The 21,418-nt window shown below is 47.4% G+C and overlaps 1 protein-coding gene across 6 annotated transcripts in view; it reads left to right on the forward strand.

Moving 5' to 3' along the window:
• Positions 1-3,767: 3,767 nt before the first annotated feature.
• Positions 3,768-21,418, forward strand: part of BMAL1 (basic helix-loop-helix ARNT like 1) — a 99,808-nt gene continuing 82,157 nt past the window's right edge. For all 6 annotated transcript variants that reach the window (XM_047072579.1, XM_047072583.1, XM_047072582.1 and 3 more), the window contains exon 1: positions 3,768-3,863. The gene's annotated coding sequence lies outside the window, so the exon portion shown is untranslated. The remainder of the gene's footprint in view (positions 3,864-21,418) is intronic.

Below are 21,418 nucleotides of genomic sequence, written 5' to 3' on the forward strand. Positions count from 1 at the left end.
GAGAGACAGAATCGGAAACAGGCTCCAGGCTCTGAGCCATCAGCCCAGAGCCTGACGCGGGGCTCGAACTCCCGGACCGCGAGATCGTGACCTGGCTGAAGTCGGACGCTTAACCGACTGCGCCACCCAGGTGCCCCAAGCAGTCCTGAAATTTGACTTCAGGTCTGTTTGACTTTGGGGCCTGGACTTATTCCATTAGACTAGCAGTTCCCAAATTGGACTACATGTCAGATACCAAAGAGTTTGAATCGGAATCCTTCCAAATTAGGACTTGAGAATCTATATTTAAAAAAACAAACAAACAAACAAAAAACCCAAACGAACAGAATAAACACAACTCCTCAGTTAATTCCAATGGACCTGACCACGGATCAGAGTTTGGGGAACTACTGTGGATTATACTCTTTTATCCTCACTGACTTTCTCTGTAAAGTGGGTGCAGTAAATACCTATTGCATAGAATTGCTAACCTAGTATGTATTGTAGCTTTACTGTGTGCCAGGAACTGTGCTAAGGGCCTTCTTTCTACTCTCTCATTTAACTTCCACAGCAATCTTGTGAAGTAGATATTAGATTATCCCCATATTACAGATGAGGACACTGGGGTAAAAGGAGGTTACACTGCTTGATAAAATCATTCACCTTGCAAGTGTGGAGAGTGAGCATATCAATCAGCAAGGTTAAAAAGAATAGCATATTAGATCATGTATTTAAAGCATCTGATACACAGTAGGTGCTCAGTAAAGTTCTCTTTCCCCTTCCTTGTATCTCTGTGATTCTGTTCATGCCCAGTGAATTTTAGATGAGGACAACACTTTGACCTTAACAGTGCCCAGAGAATTAAAAACCAGTATTCTAGGAGGGACAAAACAAAAGGGAAGTAGGTACCAGTGAAAGATGGAGGTTGGTTGGGATGGCCAACAGACAGAAACACAATGTATAATTACCTATGGAAGAACAGGCTCATGTGAGGAGAAACAGTAGCTTGGCCACTGAGCGTAGGAGAAGTCAAGGTGACAAACTTTTAAAGAGGAGAACCAAGGTATGAGGGTAGAAGCACTTCATCTTAGAGAGGCAGAGTCCTAAAAGGACGACCTGTCCTGGGACCGCTCCTACCCCTGGCCATCCAATTCTTATTTAGAAATTTCTGTGACAGGAAATTCAACTTATCAAGGAAGAAGAGGTTCTAGTTGTTAGAAAACTCTTCATATTGGTTCATTTGAGAGGTTCTACCCACAGGTCCTCCTTCCACCCCTTAGGGCTCTGAAGAATGAGTCTAATGCTCTTCTCTTTGACAGCCCTTCAAATACATGAAGATAGTTACCTTGTACCCCTGGGGGCAAAACCTTCTGCTTCCTTTCATCTTTCCTCATATGACATAATTCCCAGCCTCTTTATATCCTGGTCCCTCTCCTTGTGCATGTAGATACTTTTCTTGCCAAGCCCTAATTGGAGACATTGCGTAATGAGCAACACTGGGCAGCACTGTAACACCCAACTTGCTTTACACGTCAGACTTTTATCAATGCTGCCTAAGACAGCATTCATTTATTTTGACAGCCATATTTCACTAAGGACTCAGATTTGAGTTGTCTGTCACCTAAGCCCATTTAGGCTTGCTTGTATATGCATCCGTCAAGATACCTTTGCCTTTCAGCAGTTAGTTTCCCAGGGTGAGACCCCCACATTTATCCCTGTAAGAGCTAGCCCACTGCTCCAACACTGCATTCAGCTTATGTATGTAATGGCATCTCTTCCCCTCCTGGTTTGGCATCATTCAGAAATGTGATGCAAATGCTCTGGGTTTTCATTCAAAGCACTGATGGAAGTTTTGAAGTCTGGGCCCTGGAGAGAGCCTTCTGCCATTCTGATGGTAACTGGTATGGTGTGAAGGTTCTGAAGTCAAATAAACCTGGTTTGAATTGGGAATCTGCCATCTACTGCATGACATTGGACTAGCCGGTTAAACTTGGAGTTTCAGTCTCCTCATCTGTAAAATGGGGTTGTGAGGATTAAGGGAGAATATGCAGGGAATGCATTTATCACATGATTGATGCTGCACAAATATTGATCCACTCTATTCTTCTTTCAGGTTGACACAAATTCATTTATCAGCATCTTTAGGTTATGGTTGCTTAAGCCAGTTATTCACCCAGTTAATTACACTAGAATCCAGGCCTATATTTCTTTATCTTGTCCACAATATCTTGGGAAGTGCATTACTAAAATGCCACTTACATAAAGTGGTTTCCTTATGAAATCAGGGCAGGGACAAAGTAAACAGCAGTAAGATTCCACCTGCATATAAATTTAGAAAAAAATAGTAAGCTAACAATGAAGTTAGTTGACCTTGAGGACAGTTGATATTCAGGCCATAAGTACATATTGGACAACCACTCTGTGCCTGGCAGTGAGCTGGAGACAGCAAGGATTTTACGATGATTAAAATGCAATGTTTGTGTTCAAGGAAAGAGGCTACAATTCTAGAGTCATAGGGGCTAGTCTGGGTCATAGAACTGGCTGAAGTGATTTAATCCCATTTGTTCGTGTATCCAGTTAACAACATTTGTCAATCACTTGCTAGATGTCAGGCCCCTGCCCCCATCCCTCTACCTCACTCCCATTAGGTGCTCAAAGGAGGCGGGTGAGTATAAGAAAAAAAAAAAAAACAACCACACCACCCTTGCATTCGGGGAGTTTAACAAGCAGAAGGGTTGAGAGATCTTTGTGCTTAAAGGCCCTCTGCTGAGTGCTTGAGATGCAAAAGTAAGACAGATTCGCTGTCATCTCAGTACCTAAGTTGTGTTTTATTATGAAATATTGATTTGTTTCCTTCTGTCCCACTCCCTCGACAGCTTTTCGCGGTGGAGACGGCGGCCGCCGGGACGGTGTCTGCCACACAGTAGGTGGTCAAAACCCGGCAGCGGGAAGGAAATGCAATGGAACCGCCGCGGGCTTGAGTTTTCTCTTTTGAACAACGAGAATGACAGCTCCAACGGGACACTTGGAGGTCAGGACGAACGAAAGGAACCTAAGAAGCTTGGATGGGAAAGCCTCCTAGAAATAGTAAGTATTCGTTCTCCCGTTTGGACTTTGGCAAGCCAGGGTGTTTTAGGAAGGGTCTGGCACTCTGCGTTCCTAAAATTGGTTTCCTAGATGGAGTCGCAGGGAGGCGAGTGAGGAAACGCTGCATTTCGTCCGGGTGTCCGAGGGAAGAAGAGAAGGAGGAGGGGTGAAACCGCTGAGCCAGAAGCAAGCCGGGGTCCTACAGAAGAGGGACAGCCCAGGCGACCGCAAGCAGTGCGGCGTCTGCACCCGCAGTGGCCACCGCGAGCAGGAGACCTAAAGGGAAGGGAAAGGGCAGGGGCGAGAAAATCCAGGGAAAGCGCGCGGATTGGTCCGCTCCTCGGGGCGTGTGCTTCTGTGCGCCAAGCGATTGGTGGCGGGAAAGTAGCAGGTAAACCAGCCCCCACCGCCCCGCCATTGGTCAGAGGCCTCTCTAGCCGCCACACAACTGGCCAGCGGGCCGCCGAGCGGCGCGCGGATTGGCCGGGCGCGACCGCCGAGACCGGCTCCCTTCGGGCGCTCGGATTGGCTGGCGGAAAGAGGCAGGTATCCGGGCTCCGCGGCTCCTCCATTGGTGGGCGGGGAAGGGGGGTTGGGCACAGCGATTGGTGGGCGGGGGGCCGGGCCTGGGCCGGCGGGGAGCGGATTGGTCGGAAAGTAGGTTAGTGGTGCGACATTTAGGGAAGGCAGAAAGTAGGTCAGGGACGGAGGTGCCTGTTTACCCGCGCCGGACTCACCGCCGCCGCCGCCGCGGGATCCGAGTGGGGGCGCGGACGCGGGCGCTCCCGCGAGCCACGGTGAGTGTCGGGCCGGCCGCGGCCGGCGGCGCGGCCCCGAGCACCCCGTCGGGGGCCGTTAGCACCCTGGCAGGCGCGGCGCCCTCGCCGCCGCCCCGGGCGCAGCCCGGCCGCCGGGGAACCCTGCCCGACGTGCCCGCTGCCGGCCTTAAAGGGCCCGTGCCCGCTCCCTGCCCCCACCCCAGCCGCGGGGAGGCTGCGCCCCTTAAAGGCGCCGCGCCCGGCCGCCCCCATCCTCTCTCGCGGGGGCTGGCACTGCAGGGTTGGGCGGGCAGAGGTGCCGCAGGCGCCCTTAAAGGGACCGGGAAAGTGTCCGCGGGAGTACCTACCTCCTCTCAGGGGGCATCGTTACCTGAGGGGTGGGGAGAGGAGGGAGGAAGCAGCCAGCTGCCTCTTAAAGGGACAGCTCCGCCCTTTGGGAGCAATGATCCGGCTCTGGGCGAGTCCTAGAATGTATCCCTGGGAGCTGGGGGGGAGGGGTGGGAGCCCTCGAGAGGACCATTCTTGACGGCTGCACCCCAAGGGCGTTGGGCAAGCAGTGCCTCTTCTGCCCTTCCTCCGCATCTCCTCCACTTCCCTTTCGGGAGCCAGCGGGGCTGGGAGGGGGTGGGGAGGGCGTCTCCGTCGGGCTTGGGGAGTCCGAGTCTGCTCGCCCCTTCGGCCCAGTCGCGGGGCCTGGCGCTGCACCCGGGAATCCGGGCCCCAAGATGGGGCAGACCCCAGCTTGCGAACTTTCGTCCGGCCTGCGCCGTCTGGGTCCTCGGCGGCCCTGGGAGGATCCCCCGTGGTCTCTGAGCAGGTGCCCGACGGCACGGGGACGTCCCCCGGCGTCCAGGTGTGGGCCCGCCACCCGCCCTGGAAGCCCGGGAGCCCCGCGGAGAGCGCTGCGAGGCTGGCTTTTGCACCGAGTTTGACAGATGTCAGGGAAGAAAGGTTCCCATTCGCGATTGCCGAGCGTTGACAGCCACGAGAGCTCTCGTTGGCTCTGAGGTAGAAGTGGAAGAGTGGAAATTAATGCCGACCTTGTCGGGCTTCAGTCGGTGACCCCGAGGGGTCACAAAAGCCTGCTCCGGACGGCAGGCGGGTGTCGGAGGGCAGGCGCAGGGGAAGGAAGGGTTGTCCTGAACATCGGCGTCGGTTGTCCCTGGCAGTGCTGGCCGATGAGGGAGCAGGCTGACACCCCTCACCCCACATTCCCTAGCCCCCTTTCCCTCCTCCGCTTCGGCCCCTTGGCCCCTTCCCAGTCCAATAGCGTTGTTTGGGCACTTTGGCGCTTGCTAGTCTCTTCTCCCTGCTTACGAAGCTACTCCTCAGCATGCAATTATTAGCCAAGTTTTCTCACCCAGCTTCCAGAAATAAGATTCGGTATTTGTGCAGAAGCATTTCCTGGCTGTACCTGTATTTCCAGGATCTCCGTTAAAAAAAAAAAAAATCCACAAAAGCTGCCCATTAGATGCATCTCATTTCACACAAGGCTTGCTTGTCCTTCTGACATCTGCTGCTGTTCTCCCCTTCATCTATTTTTATATGACGACTATTATTTTAATTCTTCTGGTCCCATTGATATCAGGATCTGTCAATTTGGGTTGGTGGAGTTTTTAATTAATGTACTGGTTGAATCATGAGCTTAAAATAATCATTGCTGCTCTTGAGCAGTTTTGAATAATCTCATGCTCTTCGAGCTTGCAAGTAAAAAAAAAATCACTGCTGTCAAATTAAATTTCCATATCAATGAAACTCCAAAATATTTTTTAAAACACAAAATTGAATCTTTCGGTCCATGATCTGTTACTGAGTTCACTTGAAAACAGTTCGTTGAATGCTGTTTAGAAAAGGCTTTGAAATCGCCTGTGTCATCTGAACCCGGATCTGTGGAGGTATTTTGGTTTTGATGGTCGTTGTAGCCAGTGAATAATAATAATAATAATAATAATTATTATTATTATTATTTAAAACTGTAGTTAAATTTGTGCCTTATTTTAACCCCTACAGTTTAAAAAGAGGGCGAGAGGAAGGAACAGGTGGGGTAAAAAGCACTAGCTGAGAGTTAGAACATGCTGGTCCTTGCCCAGACTTGGGTTTTCATGGCTGTGCCGCTTCAGGCAAGTCATTGAACCTCTCTGGGTTCTGTTTGTCTCAGATGGAAAGTCAGGCTGTTGAAGTACGTGATCTCAGAGATTCCTTCTGCGCTACAGTTCTCTGCGTCTAAAGTTTTAATACATTTGAGTTCAGGTTGGTATTTACCTGCTCAAGCCTCCAGAACATCTGAGCTGAAGTCCTATTTTCATAGGAAACTTCAACAGAACAACAGATGGGGTTTGAACGAATCCATTTAGAATGATTTATAAAATGATGATTACTCAGGAGTTTGTCTGCCTCTCGCAGAAGAGGTTCTGCATGCCACAGAGAAGAAAAGGAAGTGGTCGTGTTTTCAGATTTAGCCCTCAATACCGACAATCTCTGTGCAATTTATATACTAAACAATGAACAAGCACTGTAGAAAGACTTGGCTGTGTTAACAAAACTGCCTGAGAATCTGTGAAAACTAAATATTTAATATGTCTCTTTGGTGGAAGAGTTGCCTTCCTTCCATGAGATTTCTTCTGTTTGTGATTGCAACATCAGCTCTGAGGGTGGTGGGAGAAAGTCAGTATTAAGGAAACAGTTTCTGCCCCTTACGATGTTATAGTTATGGAGTGATTTTAGTTAGCATCATGGAAGATACTTGCAGGGAGGTAAAAAAAATCCTTTCTAGACCTTGAGGGTGGTGAGGAGTCCAGAAACACCCACATGCTGCCCTTCTCGGATCTTTTCTCTCCTCGTTGCTACTTTGTCCCAACACCCAGACTTAACCCCAAACACCCACCCTGGCTTTTCCCTTCTTTCTCTCTGGAAACAAGACCTGCTCTGACTTGAGCCCCCTCAGCAAATCTTCCTTCCTGTTCGAAGCATCCTGTCACTTTCCTCCATGGCTTCCCTTCTCTTTCCAGATCAGAAAAAGTAAGTGGATCTCTCCTCTTTCTTTTTCTCAGACCTTCGTTTTGGGTGGGAGCCTTGACTCTGGTGGCAGGACCTGGGACTGGGGTTTGGATCAGAATAGTGCTTGACCCCTCTGACCACAGGCTCCTCCTCTGCGGTGTAGTGACAGTGCCAGCTTCATGGAGTCCGTATGAGGATCAAGGGAGATGATGTGTGTAAAATGCCAGGCACACAGGAAGCCCTCCCTCAGTGCCTGCTGCCACTCCCTCCCACCGCTGCCAGGGTCCTGCCCGCTGAATAGCTTTTCATGCTGTTTGTCCTCAGCCTCCTCATCAACCCCAGAAAAGCCTTCCTCTCAGTTTAGGAGAGGAAGGATAGAAGGAGAAGAAACAGCCCTTCTGCGGGCCTGCTGTGCGCAGGCGGCTTTCACTCGTCTGTACATGGTACCCCTGAACCTGTGTGTCTTTCTCTCCCCTCCCTGCCCAGCAACCTCTCACAGGGGCTGTGCGCATTCACCTCATTCTCTCTCGTCTGCTCTGCCCCTAGCTCCCACCCTCTGGCTCCTTTCAGCCTTCTCTATAGTTCTTCTCAAAGATCTCCAAAGTCTTTAAGTCTTGAATTCCAGGGACCCGTTCTTAGTGCAGAATGGTCGTTCTGGGCCCCTTTGCAGCTGTAACCCTGTCTTTCCTCCCTTCTTGAAATCCCCTCCTTCTTCTGCCTTGCCATGATGCTTTCTTGGTTCTCTTCCTGCATACCCTAAAGGTACGTTTTTGTCTTGGCCCTGCGCTTCACACTGTTCCACTCACCCAGGGTCCCACTTTCAGTCCTGATCTGTCTCTTCTGCTTCGGCGGCTAGCAAGTTCACTGTACACATTAACAGTAGCCTGGAGCCGGCATCTGTGACCTTGGAGTTAGAGGTTGCAAACTGCTTGCAAGCACTGTCTCCTTTCATCCTCCTGACACACTGTTGCCTATACCCCTTCACAGCCAAGCTGTCCTGAGGGGCAGTTTGTTTGAGCGGTTAAAGGTGCAGACTTTGGAGTAAGTGTCATATCCTAACTGTTCCTTACCAGCTTTATGATCTGGTCAAGTTGCTGTGCTCACTGTGTCTTGATGTCCTCAGTGATAAGACCAGGATCTCCAGAGTCCTTACCTCAAGGAGTTGTGGTGTACATTGAATGAGTTAAAACTATGAAAAATACGTGAAGCTATTCATGGCGCATAGTAAGCATTCAGTGAATGTTAGCTCTTGGTGCTTCTGGTCCCTCTCGCCTTTCCATATCCAGCCTGCCTGTCTGTGTGCACAGGACTGTCTGGTCAAACTGAAGGGCTGTCCTTTCCCTGGGCCGGCCCTTGGCTCATCCCGTGCTCCAACTTATGTCCAAATCTTACTCTTCTCTAAGACCCGGCTCAATTGCTTGGCCCTCTAGGAGCTATTCATTTTGTTTTTCTTCCTCCCCACACCTGGTAGCAGTACCCTCCAGCTCTTGATCTAGCTCAGATTCTTAGGTACTGCCGCATCTGTGTTGTGTTGGGCCGTCTCTGGGAATATGTGTCTTTCTTGCTCAGGCTAAGCAGTTTGGGGGAGTTCATCTTGGTTTCCCAAAATCACAGGCACAGGGAGCCTTCAGGATGTGTTTGCCCGAACTCAATTAATGATCTTGAGAAGGAGGAAAGGGGATGGGATGCACCAGGGGCACCAGTGGTCATGGCCAAGAGTAGGCGGGTTTACAGGGAAGGGGGGTTTGAGGTGGGGACTTTCGTGGTAGGGAAGATAAGATTGGATACGCTTTAGTCATCTTTGCTTTAGGGGAACGTTGAGTGCTGGCATATGATGAGAAATGATTTTTACATTAGCACATGCTGTCCTTTTAAATAGTATAAACTCATGTTCATCCAGTCTGGTTAAAGAAGGGGGAATGGAGGTCTTGATTTCATATTCTGGTTAATACTCTACCCATTGGATTTTGCACGTATACTGAGTAAAACATTTACATCTGTTTATGCCTTCAACTACCATTTGAAATGTGTGGCCTGGGCAAATTAGTTAGCTTCTTTGAGTCTGACTTACCTCATTTGCAAAACAGAAATAGTAATAATGATGGTAATAGCGGCTAGCATTTATTGAACACTATGTGCCAGCAAAGATGTTAGTCACCTTATGTTTATGAACTTGTTTAATCTTCCTTACAACCCTATGAGGTAGGTCCAGTGATTATCCTTATTTTACAAGTGCAGTGGTTTTGGAAACTGCCCAGGGTCACTCGGCTGGTATGGGGCGGGACAGGACTCGTGCCCAGAGGACTCCGGAGTCGGCCCTCTAGCCCCTGGAGTCGGGGCCTGCGGGGGGGAGCCCCCACATTGAATCCTGTGTACGCAGTGCCCCGCACCGTGCCAGCAGGCCAGGAGGCCAGGAGGCCCGTAGTGGTTGGCGACCCGTGTTACGGCTGACAGATGTGCTTGTGCACCTGCTCTCCAGCAGGACTGAAGTCCTCTGCGGGGGATGCCACGCACGGTTGGGTCTCACCCTGGCAGCAGTTACAAGGGCTTGTGAGCATTCTCTTCACATCCTGTTGTGCATTTCTGTCACTTGCTTCCTCGTGCCTTTCTGCGGCACTGCTCTGACATGGGCCCTGTGTGGTTCAGCCAGCCTCTCCGGGACGGTTCCAGGTATGAGATGGACCTCTGAACAGAGCCCAGTACCCCTGCCTCCCCCGGTAGCCATCTGCGAAGGAAATGCAAAGGAGCCCTTTTCAAGAGTCTCTCACCTTCTTCCTCCTCTCCCCAGCTTCTTAACCCAAAGACAGGCACCCACAGCCTTGGTGTATATATATATTTTTAATGTCAGTTGTTTCCCGAATACATTTAGATAGTAAGGGAAACATTGTCTTATGTCAAGAACCTGTTACATAAAAATGTGTTATATAATGTTCAAATATATATACTGCACAGTGGAATTAGATACCACTTTTTTCCCCAAAGAATAAAAAGATAATAAACACAGGCTGTACTGAATGTCATTAATCTTGGAGCTGGAAGGCCTGGAAAGACATGCTCTGCCCTCAGAGCTATTGTTTTGAACCTCCGTTATCCTCCTCGAGTGCTCCAAGTGTAGGATGTATGGGAAGTTGACCTGAATCTGCCATGGAATGCTACCGTGAAATACTCTGGCAATTGTCTTTTCCAGGGGGACAGAATTCCTTGACATCTTGCTCACTTGTGTTTTTCTTACATCTAAGCAGAGGGAAGAAGCTCTTTTTGCCCCTGACGCTCGGACCACCGAGGCCATCTTCTAACCAGTTTCCTGTTCTAGCCTCTACTTCCTTCAATTCTTCCCACACAGTGTGGTCATCTTTGCCTTCCAAAACAGCCCTGTTTGCAGTGGCACGTGGTTGACACCCGCGTGTCCAGGGCTCCAGGCTCCCCAAGGTCCGGCCCTGGTCCCCCTCGCCAGCCCAGCTCCTCCACCCCAAGCCCTATTCCCGGACTGGGCCGGGTGCCCGAGGTTCAGTTCTGCTTGTCTCTGCCCTGCCTGGGCTACTCCATGCCATACTCTTCCCTGCTGTCTGTCTTGCTCACGTCTCCCCCTTGACCTCGGTGGCCTGACCTCTTAGCCTGCCTTGAATCTCACTTCTTTGTGAAGCCTCCTCTGGTGACATTTGCCCCCTTTACACACATACACACACACACACACACACACACACACACACACGCGCCCGCTTTCTCTTTTTTACTTTTTATTGCCAACCATTCATTCAGAAGCAGTGGTACTTCATAATTAGCAAATTATCACATTGTATCTAATCAGGATGGCCAGTTCTCTCATTTTTTAATTGTTCCATGAATAAATACCTTGTCCTCACTTCCCATTCTCCAACTGTACTCATTTACTCCTTCAGTGTCGTGTGTTGGAGGCCTACCATGTGCACAGCAGTGTTACAGGCACCGGGGATACAGCAGTGAACAAAACAGAGTCCCAGCAAGAGACAGATAAACAGTTGAAGACGTTAACTCCTGGTCGTGATAGATGCGAGGAAAGCAATCACATAGAGTAAAACAATAGCGATGATGGGAAGGAGGTTGCTTTAGCCAGGTCCTCTGGGGTGGCCTTTCTGAAGAGGTGACATTTGAGCTTGGTTGCAGGAAGCTCTGGGGAAAGGTGTCCCAGGAAGCGGAAACAAGGCCCTGAGGTTGGAAGTAGCTTGTTTTTGAGGAAAGTAAAGGCCATTGTAACCGGATTAGGAGTTACACTTGTGTACAGATGTTTTATCCTCCTTGTAACCTTCACCCAGTGCCAGAAAGTCCCTGTAAATACTTGCATACAGAATTGGAGCATTTGTAAATTGTATAAATAGCAGTTGACTCTACTCTGCACAGTAGGCTTTTAATAAAACTTTATATGGCACACAAGCAAGTTCACAGCTTGAAGGATTTTCTCATCAATGTACACCTAGCACGTATCACCAACTATGGAAGTTTTAATTGTGTTTAGTGCAGAACTTCAGACCTCAGAATTCTGTTTTACATGCACAGCTATCTTAAAACCAGCTCTGTTCCACAAGTTCATTTGTAAGGCAGTTGAAACATGGGATGAGTTTTTCTGTAGAGAAAAAGATGAACTAAATGGTGGTTTCGTTCCCCGGCGAGCCCACAAAAGTCATTTCATGCTGACTGTAGCTGAAACCATACTGTTTAGTGCTGAAGTATCATCAGCATTAATTGAGCCTTCTGCAGCTAGACCCCCGCATCTAGATGGCGTTATAGGTCAGTTACTATGAGCCTTAATGGGACTCATTTACCTCGGTAACACCTCCTATTTTTCCTGTCTGCCAAAAAGTTTTATAAAAGGAATTCTTGCCTTTGTGCCTTTAAGATTTAGCTCCTTGTGTTATAAAGGAATCAGTGGCGGGCAGAGTAGGGAATGCCCTGCACTGGGGGGCTAGGAGAGCCCGGGGCCCAGTCTTAGCCCAGTCCCTGACTTGCTGAGTAACTTTGAGCGAACCGCCCTCGCTGAACTTTGATGTCTCAGGTCCTTCTTGGATATAAAACCCTGTTTTCTCACCACAGTGGGAAAACATACATGTATTTCATCGTTCAAACCTACCTCAAATGACTACCTCTAGTTTCTTCCTGAAGTAGATGTACTCAAATGACATGAGGAGCTCAAGGAGTTCTGTGTATGGTGCTCCGCAGTTAGACGTTCCGTCTGAACCTTGATTTTGATCTGCTGTCTTTCTTAATGAGTGGAAAGAAATTTTGTCCTAGAACTTTTGGTCCAGATAAGATTTCTGTGTTCTTGGCCAACTTATCTTCCATATAATTATGTAAACTGGTTTTTCTTTTTAACTCTTAGGGATAAAAATGGTGACTATGGTTTGTTTCTTATGAATTATACTTATAAGTGCCCTTAGGGAATGGAACGAATTTGCAGGAGAGAGCAGAGCTGAAAGAGTGTGGGATCAAAAACAATTTTAAATGTTAAATGCAAAGCTATTTTCAGTATCCTGCTGGAGGAAAAAAAAATTTTTTTTTAAGGCTTTAGACGATGGAAGAGGTTTCTGCTCCAAAGGAGAAAAGAGCCTCAGGGTTTTGCAGTAGAGAAAGCTACCTGATCCTTTAACTGACGACCACCCCTCCCTTCCTCCTTTCCCCTCTCTGAGTTTCTTTTTGGCATCATGAACCACATTTGCCATTTGAGAAGTTTGCTGTGTAAACGACTAGCTTTGCTAGTTGCAGAGCTCAATTGGGACGTAGGGTGTTAGGGAGTTAGCATTCAGATGGCTTAGGGTACAGAGTGCTTTGTCGCAGAGTTCCCCACAGGATTCAAGTGAGGGAAGCCTCATCAGGACAGAAACAGCACTTCTAGCAAGGCCTCTGTTTGATCAGCTGTGAATGACGCTTGATTGTTTTTTCTCTTTTCCTTACTTGATGGCACAGCAAGGAGTTGGGGCAAGAAGTTGTTGCTGGATTTCACTTTGGAGTTGGAAGGTGGCATTATACCTTGTGTTCCTCCTCAGATGCTAGAATATGAGTAGGAATTTTTGTCTGTTTTGTTCTCTGTTGTAACCCCCACAGCTAAGACAGTGTCTGCACAGAGTAGTCACTCAATAAATACTTACTGAATGAATTCAGCCTGAGAAAACCTCAACTTTCTTTTCCTCTCTAACTGTGTAGGCTCATGAGCTTGGTCTTGCAAGGTACTTTGGAGTGTAGATAACCATTTCCTTTTGACATCTGTGTTTTTCTTGTTCTTCAGGTTGGCCAGATATCAGTATCTTTTATTGATGATCAGGACTTAACTGGCCATGGTTGTCCCTGCCTGCCTGATGTTCATCTTTGTGTTATCTTTGATTGGCCTCAAAGTACAACAAATCAATAGCCGAACCATATCAACTAAAAGAAAATGTACCGTGTATTGGGCATAGTACTACACGTTTATTTATTCAGTCAACATATGTCTGAAGGGCCATTATACCCGGCACCCAGGCTACACCTAGAGGAAGAGCAGAAAGAGTTGTTGTAGGGATACCTGGCTGGCTCAGTTGGTAGAGCAGGCGACTCTTGATCTCGGGGTTGTAGGTTGGAGCCCCATGTTGGGTATAGAGATTACTTAAAAAATAAAATCTTAAAAAAAAAAAAAACAAAAACAAAAGAAAAGAGAAGACAGTTGTTGTACCCAAGGAGACTTCAGTTTAATCTGTTGGCCAAAAATAATCCAAGGCCATGTATAATGCCGATAAAGTAGTCTAGACTACCAATAAGTACTACAGAAATTCAGAGACCAGAGGGATTTTTGTGAGTTGTTATGGTAGGGAGGAGGCCTCTTAGAAATGAGCAGGTTTAATCCAGACCTTTAAGGATGGGTAGGATTTAGATTCACAGACCAGGGAGTGGATGAAGTGGGGGGACATAGCACCATTAAAAGCGCAGAGGTAGGAATGACCAACCTGCATAGAGACTTGCCTAGAATGGAGAGTTCTCAAATAGTGGTGGGAATTTAAGTTTGGAAAATCAGTCAGTGCCTAAACATGATGCATGCCATTTCAGATGATACCAATTGGTAATATATACAGAGTTCTTATGATGTCCTTAGCACCTCACATGTATTATCGGATTTAATGCCCACAAAACCCCACGTAGTGGAACTGTCGTTAGAATCACTGTAGAGAGGACGAACTTGAAGCACAGAGTGATCCAGAGACCTCCCTAAGGTAGAGGGTCCAAGCTTAAAAACCAAGTCATGGAAGCTCTTGACCATTGGACTCTGCTGTCTCCCAGTGTCCTCCACCTGCAGGATTTGGATTTAGTTGGGGTGTTAGAGTCATGAGCTGAAAGTGAACAAGGCTCTATTTAGCCACTCCTTCATATTGTAGATGAAGAAACTGCAGGTTAAGTGACAAGTTAACCTGGTGAGGTAGAGACTGCTAAGCAGTGGAAGGAGAATCACTGAAGTTGTTTCCACTGTGATTATGATTACCATTTCAGTGATGTGAAATAATTATCCCTAGAGCATTAGTCCAGTGTGAGCGTTTCTGTTGGACTGAAGCAAACAAAGAAGGACTAGCTGCAGCAGAGACCTGATAGGAGGCTGCTAGCTGAATCCAGACAGGAGTTGGAGGGAGCCAGAGCTGGGAATTGTCAATTATGTTAATCGGCATGGCTGTTTTCTGTCACCCTTTAGATCTTTAGAGTGCAGGCAACATCTGCTTGTGAGTGCCTTTCAAGTATGTGAATCTGCACTGTACTGTGACCGAAATGCCTTGGTTAATGAATTCTCCAGAAGCAAAGCACCATTATGGAAGTTGAATGTTTAAAAAACAAATACCCACATTTTGTGGAAAGAGCACCAGATTAGGAACAAGATAACTTGCATTCTAGGCTGCTTCTGCTACTTAAGCACCAGATAGCCTAAGTCAAATTACCTAAATGTCTCAAACTGTGGCTGATTCCTTATCAGTGGCACAGGTGTAACAATTCTCATCCAGCCCCTTACAGTGTGGTTCTGATGCTGGAGTGAGATAAGGAAAGAATAAGGAGTTTGAAAGCTGCAAAGTTGCTCCCTGGTTGAAGGGGGGCAGCCATCGTAGTTTTAATAGTGAAGGAGTACTGGCCTTGCAGGGATAGTCTGGAGGAGCTGAAGGAATTTTCCGCCCCCAGGGCTTGTTTGGGGATGAGGCGCTGTCCACCAGATGGGTGCTGACGGGCCTCACTTTGCTGGGTATGACCATATTTTAAAGGTGACGATGTATTTCACCCTAGAAATGGGGAGCCACAGCCTGGGCATGACTGGAAGGTTAGGCACAGATATTCACGTTAATCTCTTCTCCTCTGGACACACCTCTCAGGATAATGATGAGCAGGTGTGAGCCAGAAAACAAAGTGTCAGGATCTAGCCAACTGGCCAGTTGGGTATGCTTGGATGTTTCACCTATCCTGGGGCATGAGGCAGAAATCCAGAAGAACCTTGATTAGCCTAGGAGCTAATGGGTGAGCCAGCATGCTGTCCAGGTACAACCTGATTACAAAGCCCATAGCAAAGTCTTGACTGGAGATGTGCCACATCTTAATTTTTCTTAGTTTTGCATGGATGATGATGATGATGATGATGATGATGATTCATAGCAATATCTAACCTTTGAGTATTTGCCATATGCCAAGAACTGTGCAAAGTGCTTATATGCCTTTTCCCACTTAATACAGTAGCCCTGTGGGGTGGACACTGGCAATCTCACTTTCTAATTAGGGAGACCGAGACCCAGAGATGCTTCAGATAACACACAGTGGGTGGGAAAGCCATGATTCAGACCCAGGACAGTCTCCGGAGCCTGAAATCTCAACTGTTACCTTCTTTCTTCCTTTTCCTGGCACCCCACATGCTTCCTGCCCCTGGTTTTGAGGTTTCTGACAGCACGGTGGATCTCCGGAAGGCATTTTTGGTTGATAAATGACATGTCACCCAGTGGCCTCAGCTCACTGTGGCTCGCTCTTCTTTGTAGCCCGTGGCTGACATCGAGCAGCTCTCACTGGCTGCTTAAAGCTCATGAGCAAAATGATGCCAGCACTGAATGTAGCAGATTGACTAACTCTTGCTGGCTAATGCATGTGGGGATTTTAAGGAAAGAAAAATAAGACAGTGAAAGGGATTGCTCTGGGTCAGTTTTTCAAAAAGTGTAGCTTATACTCTGCTCAGTGTTCATTAACATGCTTGTCAAAATCTCCCCACAAGAGCCTTTGCAAATGTCAAGATCCTGATGATACTGTTTACCTCCATGTGTGATTTACAAAGTAACTTTTGCATGCATTGTCTTGTTTAGTTTTCACCACAGCCCCATGAGGAGAGGTGTTTAGAAAGACTTGTTTTGCTGGCTGTGAAATACTTGGGGAGTTTAAGCTACTGCCTGGGGTCCCAAAGCTAAGTCAGTAGCACCGCCAGAAAAGTCACTGCTTTTCTGACTTTAACTCTTACTCTGTTCCCCAGTTTCTCTTCGCTTTGTCTGTTGAAAATGTTGTTAAGTGATCTGATTTACTGTATTGAGAAGTCAGCAGGGATTATTAAGGTGAAGTATTTTGTGCTACACACTGTTAGAGAATCAGAATAAATAAAAAGTCATGTATGGTTGTTGTGTTGGGCAGTTGGTTTGCACCTACTTTGTATGGCATAGGACACACATATAGCTTTGCGGTATATTGTTGGACCAACAGCCCTCTTAGCTTTAAAAGTCCAAAGGCTTTGGGGCACCTGGGTGGCTCAGTCCGTTAAGCGTCCAACTTCAGCTCAGATCATGATCTCACAGTTCATGAGTTCGAGCCGCATGTCTGGCTCTGGGCTTAGAGCCTGGAGCCTGCTTCGGATTCTGTGTCTCCCTCTCTCTCTGCCCTTCCCCTACTTGTGCTCTGTCTCCTTCTCTCTCTCGCTCTCAAAAATAAACATTAAAACAAATTTTTAAAAAAAGTCCAAAGGCTTTAATAGATGATAAAACATGGAATTTATGTAATGTCCTTTAAAAGTTGACCATCAAGTTCTTGGTTAGGAACACAAGCTCCTGTTATCACATTGTTTCCATTAGCCTTGGCTCACATCATTTCAGCTCTTGGTGCCTTTTCCAGGAATGGAGTGAACTGCTTTAGGAGAGAGAACTGGTCATGCTTGTCACCTAGAGCTCTCTCCCCTCCTGTAAGTGCAGGGGGCTGATTTACTTCTCTGGGCCCTCTCAATTTTTCCTGTGATCTGAACATAAATCATCTGTGAGGTCCTGCTAATTTCATTTTTTAGAAGCTTTCCATGAAACAAACCTGAATGGAACGTTTTCTTATATAGGTTTGAACCTCCCCTTTAAAGTATTTAATTGGTGGGGCACCTGGGTGGCTCAGTTGGTTGAGCATCTGACTTGGTTCAGTTCATGATCTCATGGTTCTCTGAGATCTATGAACCATGATCTCATGGTTCATAGGTTCAAGCCCTGCGTCAGGCTCTGTGCTGACAGCTCGGAGCCTGGAGCCTGCTTGGGATTCTGTGTCTCCACCTCTCTCTGTCCCTCCCCCACAAGGCTCTCAAAAATAAATAAACATTTAAGAAAATTATTTTAAAAAAAGTATTTATTTGGTGGCAAGGGGCTTTACTAGGAGAATGTAGAACTGGTCTCGCTCAAGCCTTTTCAGTTGGGACACCAAGCAAGTTCCTGTATTAAAGAGATCCACGGACCACAGCTGAAACTAGTCCTTAGCAGCCAGTGGTCCAAGTCTTCTATCTTCAACCTGTGGCTTCCACTTGGTGGTTGAAGGCAGAAGCTTCCATTTTTACCATCTCCTGGGGGAAAAGCTAAGGGGGGAACACCTGCAGTCATTCTAAGGGCAAGACCTGGTAGTAGCACATTCTTTTATTCTAGGGGCCAGAATTAGTTAGTTAGTTGTACTAACTAGAGGTACGACTACATCTAACTACAAAGGAGGCTGAGAAGCATCTTTAGGTGGGAGGTCATGAGTCCAGCAAAAACTGTATTTAAAAGTGGAGAGGATATAGAACATGAGGGGAAATTTGCAGCATGCTGCATTGTGGTACCAGTGGGAAGGATTAAATAGAGTTTGAAGCTGGTGCCAGGAGAGCTGGGAAGATGCCTGAGTCCAGGGTCAGGATCTAGGCAGGCACACAGAAATCTTGGCGTATGTAGCCATCTAGAAGTCAGGGCAACTCATTGCTCAGAGACGAGGCTGCCAGGTAGAACCAAGGTGCCAGAGGTGCCGAGGTGCTGGAGGGAATATGAATAATCTAGAAGACTTCAGTTGTCAGAGGAAATTCATCAATGTAAGTGGTACAGTAGAAAGAGCACTGAGCTAGGAGTCAGAAGACCTGGGTTTGAGTCCATCCGCTTCTGCTTCATAACCTGGGGCAGAAGGCTTTGATGAACATTTGCTTTATCATCTACAATGTGGGAATAATGGTGATGGCCTTTCCTGTCTCCCAGGCCTAGGGTGAGTAATGGAAGGGGAAGTGCCCTGCAAACTGAGCTCCATGGAAACTGGCATAGCATCTGTGTTATTCACCTGTATGTCCCCAGCATCTGGTGCAGTGGTGGGGAAAACTTGCATTGTGTGGAGGTCTTGGTCCTGGACAGTGTTCTCTGCTAGGCAGAGTTGTTCTTCTGTTCGTCATTGGCCAAGGTCTTCATTGGCCAAGGTACAGCCACTTACCCCACCAGGGTGTGGGCAGACATCAGGGCAGCTCCCAACCAGGTAGCATAGGACATATAATATGTCTTTGGCAGAGCCATTTGCTTACTCCACTGACAAGGTGACAGAATATAACAAAAGGGGAGCTAGGACTTCCATTTGGATGTCATGGTCCCCGAATATGAAGTGATCATTTTTAACTGGTCTGGTCTTCCTGCAGATTGGAAGATGAAACCTTCCCAAAGCTGTTAGAACATGACCTCTTGCTTCAAAATAGTAAGATGTAGTTATAAAATTCCTCTGTTGATTTGGAAAAAAAAATATGTGGCTTGTTCAAAACAATAAATGTTTACTGAAAGTATGATATAGATAAGAGAATACAAAAACAAGCTTATGGTTTCTATCCTGTGGACTGTTTCTATCCTGGCCAGAGTGATTTTTTTTTTTCTTTTGCTGGAGAAATGGGGTCTCAGTGGATAATCAAAAAAAAAATTTTAACTTTGATTCATTTTTTTATTTAATGTGTTTATTCACTAAAGATGATCTTCTTTCCTGGAACACAGTGGAGTATTTTTAACCGGACTTTACTGAAGAAAAAAAAAAAAAAAAGCAGGAATTGAACTTACATTCACAGTATGCTCTTGACTCTGTTAAAGGCTCAGGCATAGAAGGAGGGAAAAGCACCTAAGTGTTAACAGTGGTTCTCATCTCGTAGAATTTGAGGTGATTTCTATTCTCATCTCCTTCCCTGTGGTTTTCTATTTTTCAACAGTGAGCCTGTGTTGCTGTTATAATCATAATCGGCTAGTTAAAAATGAGTCTTATAAATTAATACCTTCCAGCCAAATGAAGAATTTTGATTTTTGGCAACCTGGCCTGGGCTATAGGCTCTCATGTTAACTCAGGCCTATTGAGGTGATTTTCTGACAAGGTAAGGAATTTGTTAGAAAGAGGATGTTTTCCTTTGTGGAAATCAACACAGAAAGCAATCGTTCTGTGACACGTCGGGAAAGATGTCCGGGGGAACTCTGCTCCTGGAATTTGACTAGCCTGTTTTACGGTCACTTAAGGAAATGAACCTTGCAGGTTTCCCATTCACCGTGTGACTGTTCTCCTTTATCTTATACTCCTGTGTTCCTCGGGGACCCCTGGCTCCATCATCCTGGGATCAGGTGACCCTGCCCTTTGTTCTCTCAGACTCTTCCATTACCAATGTCCTCTGTGCATGTTTCCCTCTGTTTGTGACTGTAGATTTGGTGGTGGCTTCTTCCCACCGCCATGTTTACAGACTGAGGAGAACTAATTGTTGCTCTTTTCTGTCACAGCTGTCCCTTGCCCTTGTCATTGCTCAGGTGAGACCTGAGCCATGCTCTGGGGACAGAATGAAGAGGAGGGGTCAGGACTGTAGGGAAAGGGTGGGGGTACTGAGCTGACTGCAGGACCTTGGGGAAGTCCCTGGGCCATCCACCTAGCACTTGGCCCGTACCCGGCAGGACGCTCTCTGACACAGCTCCTACAGATGACTGCTTGGTGTTTGAAGCCATGCACTGATCTGTTGAATTCCCGCAATGTGGCAGTCACTGTTCCAGATGCCATCAGGGGACATAGTGATGAGCAAGGCAGACCTGCTGTCTGCTGTCATGGAGCTTTCATTCTCGTGGGAGAGAGAAATGGTTCACAGGGAAATAAACGAAGCTCATTACAGACTGTAAGAGCGGCCCCAGAGATGCTTACATGCACCCTTTTGTAGTGGAGCAGGAGGGCCGGGGTTAGGATGATTCAAAGGCCTGGCTCTTTCTATTTCGCCCCCTGTGCTTTCTAGTTGGGAGGGAGGAGATTCGGGGGGGGGGTGGGGCGGAGGGGTGCGGATATCTCAGTAAAGCTGAGCTGCTTCTCCCATTCAGTCCGCCTGGGCCAGGCCTGGGCGTACAGGTGGAGAGAGCAAAAGCCAAGGCATACCCCGGGGGCACGTCCTTCTTTTCTGAAGAGCCAAGAGCCAGTTTGCACAAAGAAGTCCCAATCAGTGCCCGCTGCAGCTTTTTCCATGGCCAAGCTTGTGTTTTCTCTCTTATTTACAACTTGTAACGAGGCCCAGCCTCTCCGTGTCCTTCTAGCAGGATATTGGACTGATCCTTTCAGGGACAAGGTCTTCTATTTTGTTGTTGCCGTTTTAGTTATAGTAACCCCCTCCCTGACACCCTGTTCTCCAGGTCTGGTCTTGCATGTGTTCAGGGTGGTTTACTGTGCCATTGCCCGTCCTGAAACTCTTGATCACTGACACTTACAGGATCTTTGAGCATCACTGTTGGCTTGGCTTTTGGCTGCCCAGAAAAGCTGGAAGTTGGGGAGATGTGAGCTTCCTTGTCGAGTCTTCTTTTCTATTACACTTCTCTGTCAGATCGAGGGCTCAGCCATTGGTCCTGTTCTTTGTGCCCCATCTTTCTGAAAAACCAGGACAGACAGGACCCTGCCTCCCATGAAGACTCCACACTCTTCCTTCTACAGCCCTTAATGTCTGTGTTTTCTGACCCTTCTTCTCCCGTCTTCCTGTTCAGAGAACAAGGCCTTTGAACTTGCCTCACACTGGCTTGATGCAGTATGGGAAACCAAGTTACCTGCCTCCTGAAGGAGTCTGGGACTCACTTGGCTTCCAGAGCCCCCCCTCACTTCTCTGCCACCCAGAGGATAAGTCATGCCCACGGTGATCATTTAACTCTCCTATCAGGGCCTACAGGAAGGCCCTTTGTTACTCGGTTAATTTTCTTGTGGGGGGGGGGGTCTTGTTTACTAGTCTCATTTGTTCTGTGTTGTTACCAATTCTTTAAAAATATATCTGCATATATGCACGTGTAAGGATGTGTGTGTATCTTTTTCTATGGAGAACAAAGGGCTTTGGAATGAGTGTGGCC

This window comes from Lynx rufus, unplaced genomic scaffold, assembly GCF_022079265.1.
Source record: "Lynx rufus isolate CCGP_SWC_20201006 ecotype Redwood Valley unplaced genomic scaffold, mLynRuf1.p SCAF_9, whole genome shotgun sequence".
NCBI classification, from domain to species: domain Eukaryota; kingdom Metazoa; phylum Chordata; class Mammalia; order Carnivora; family Felidae; genus Lynx; species Lynx rufus.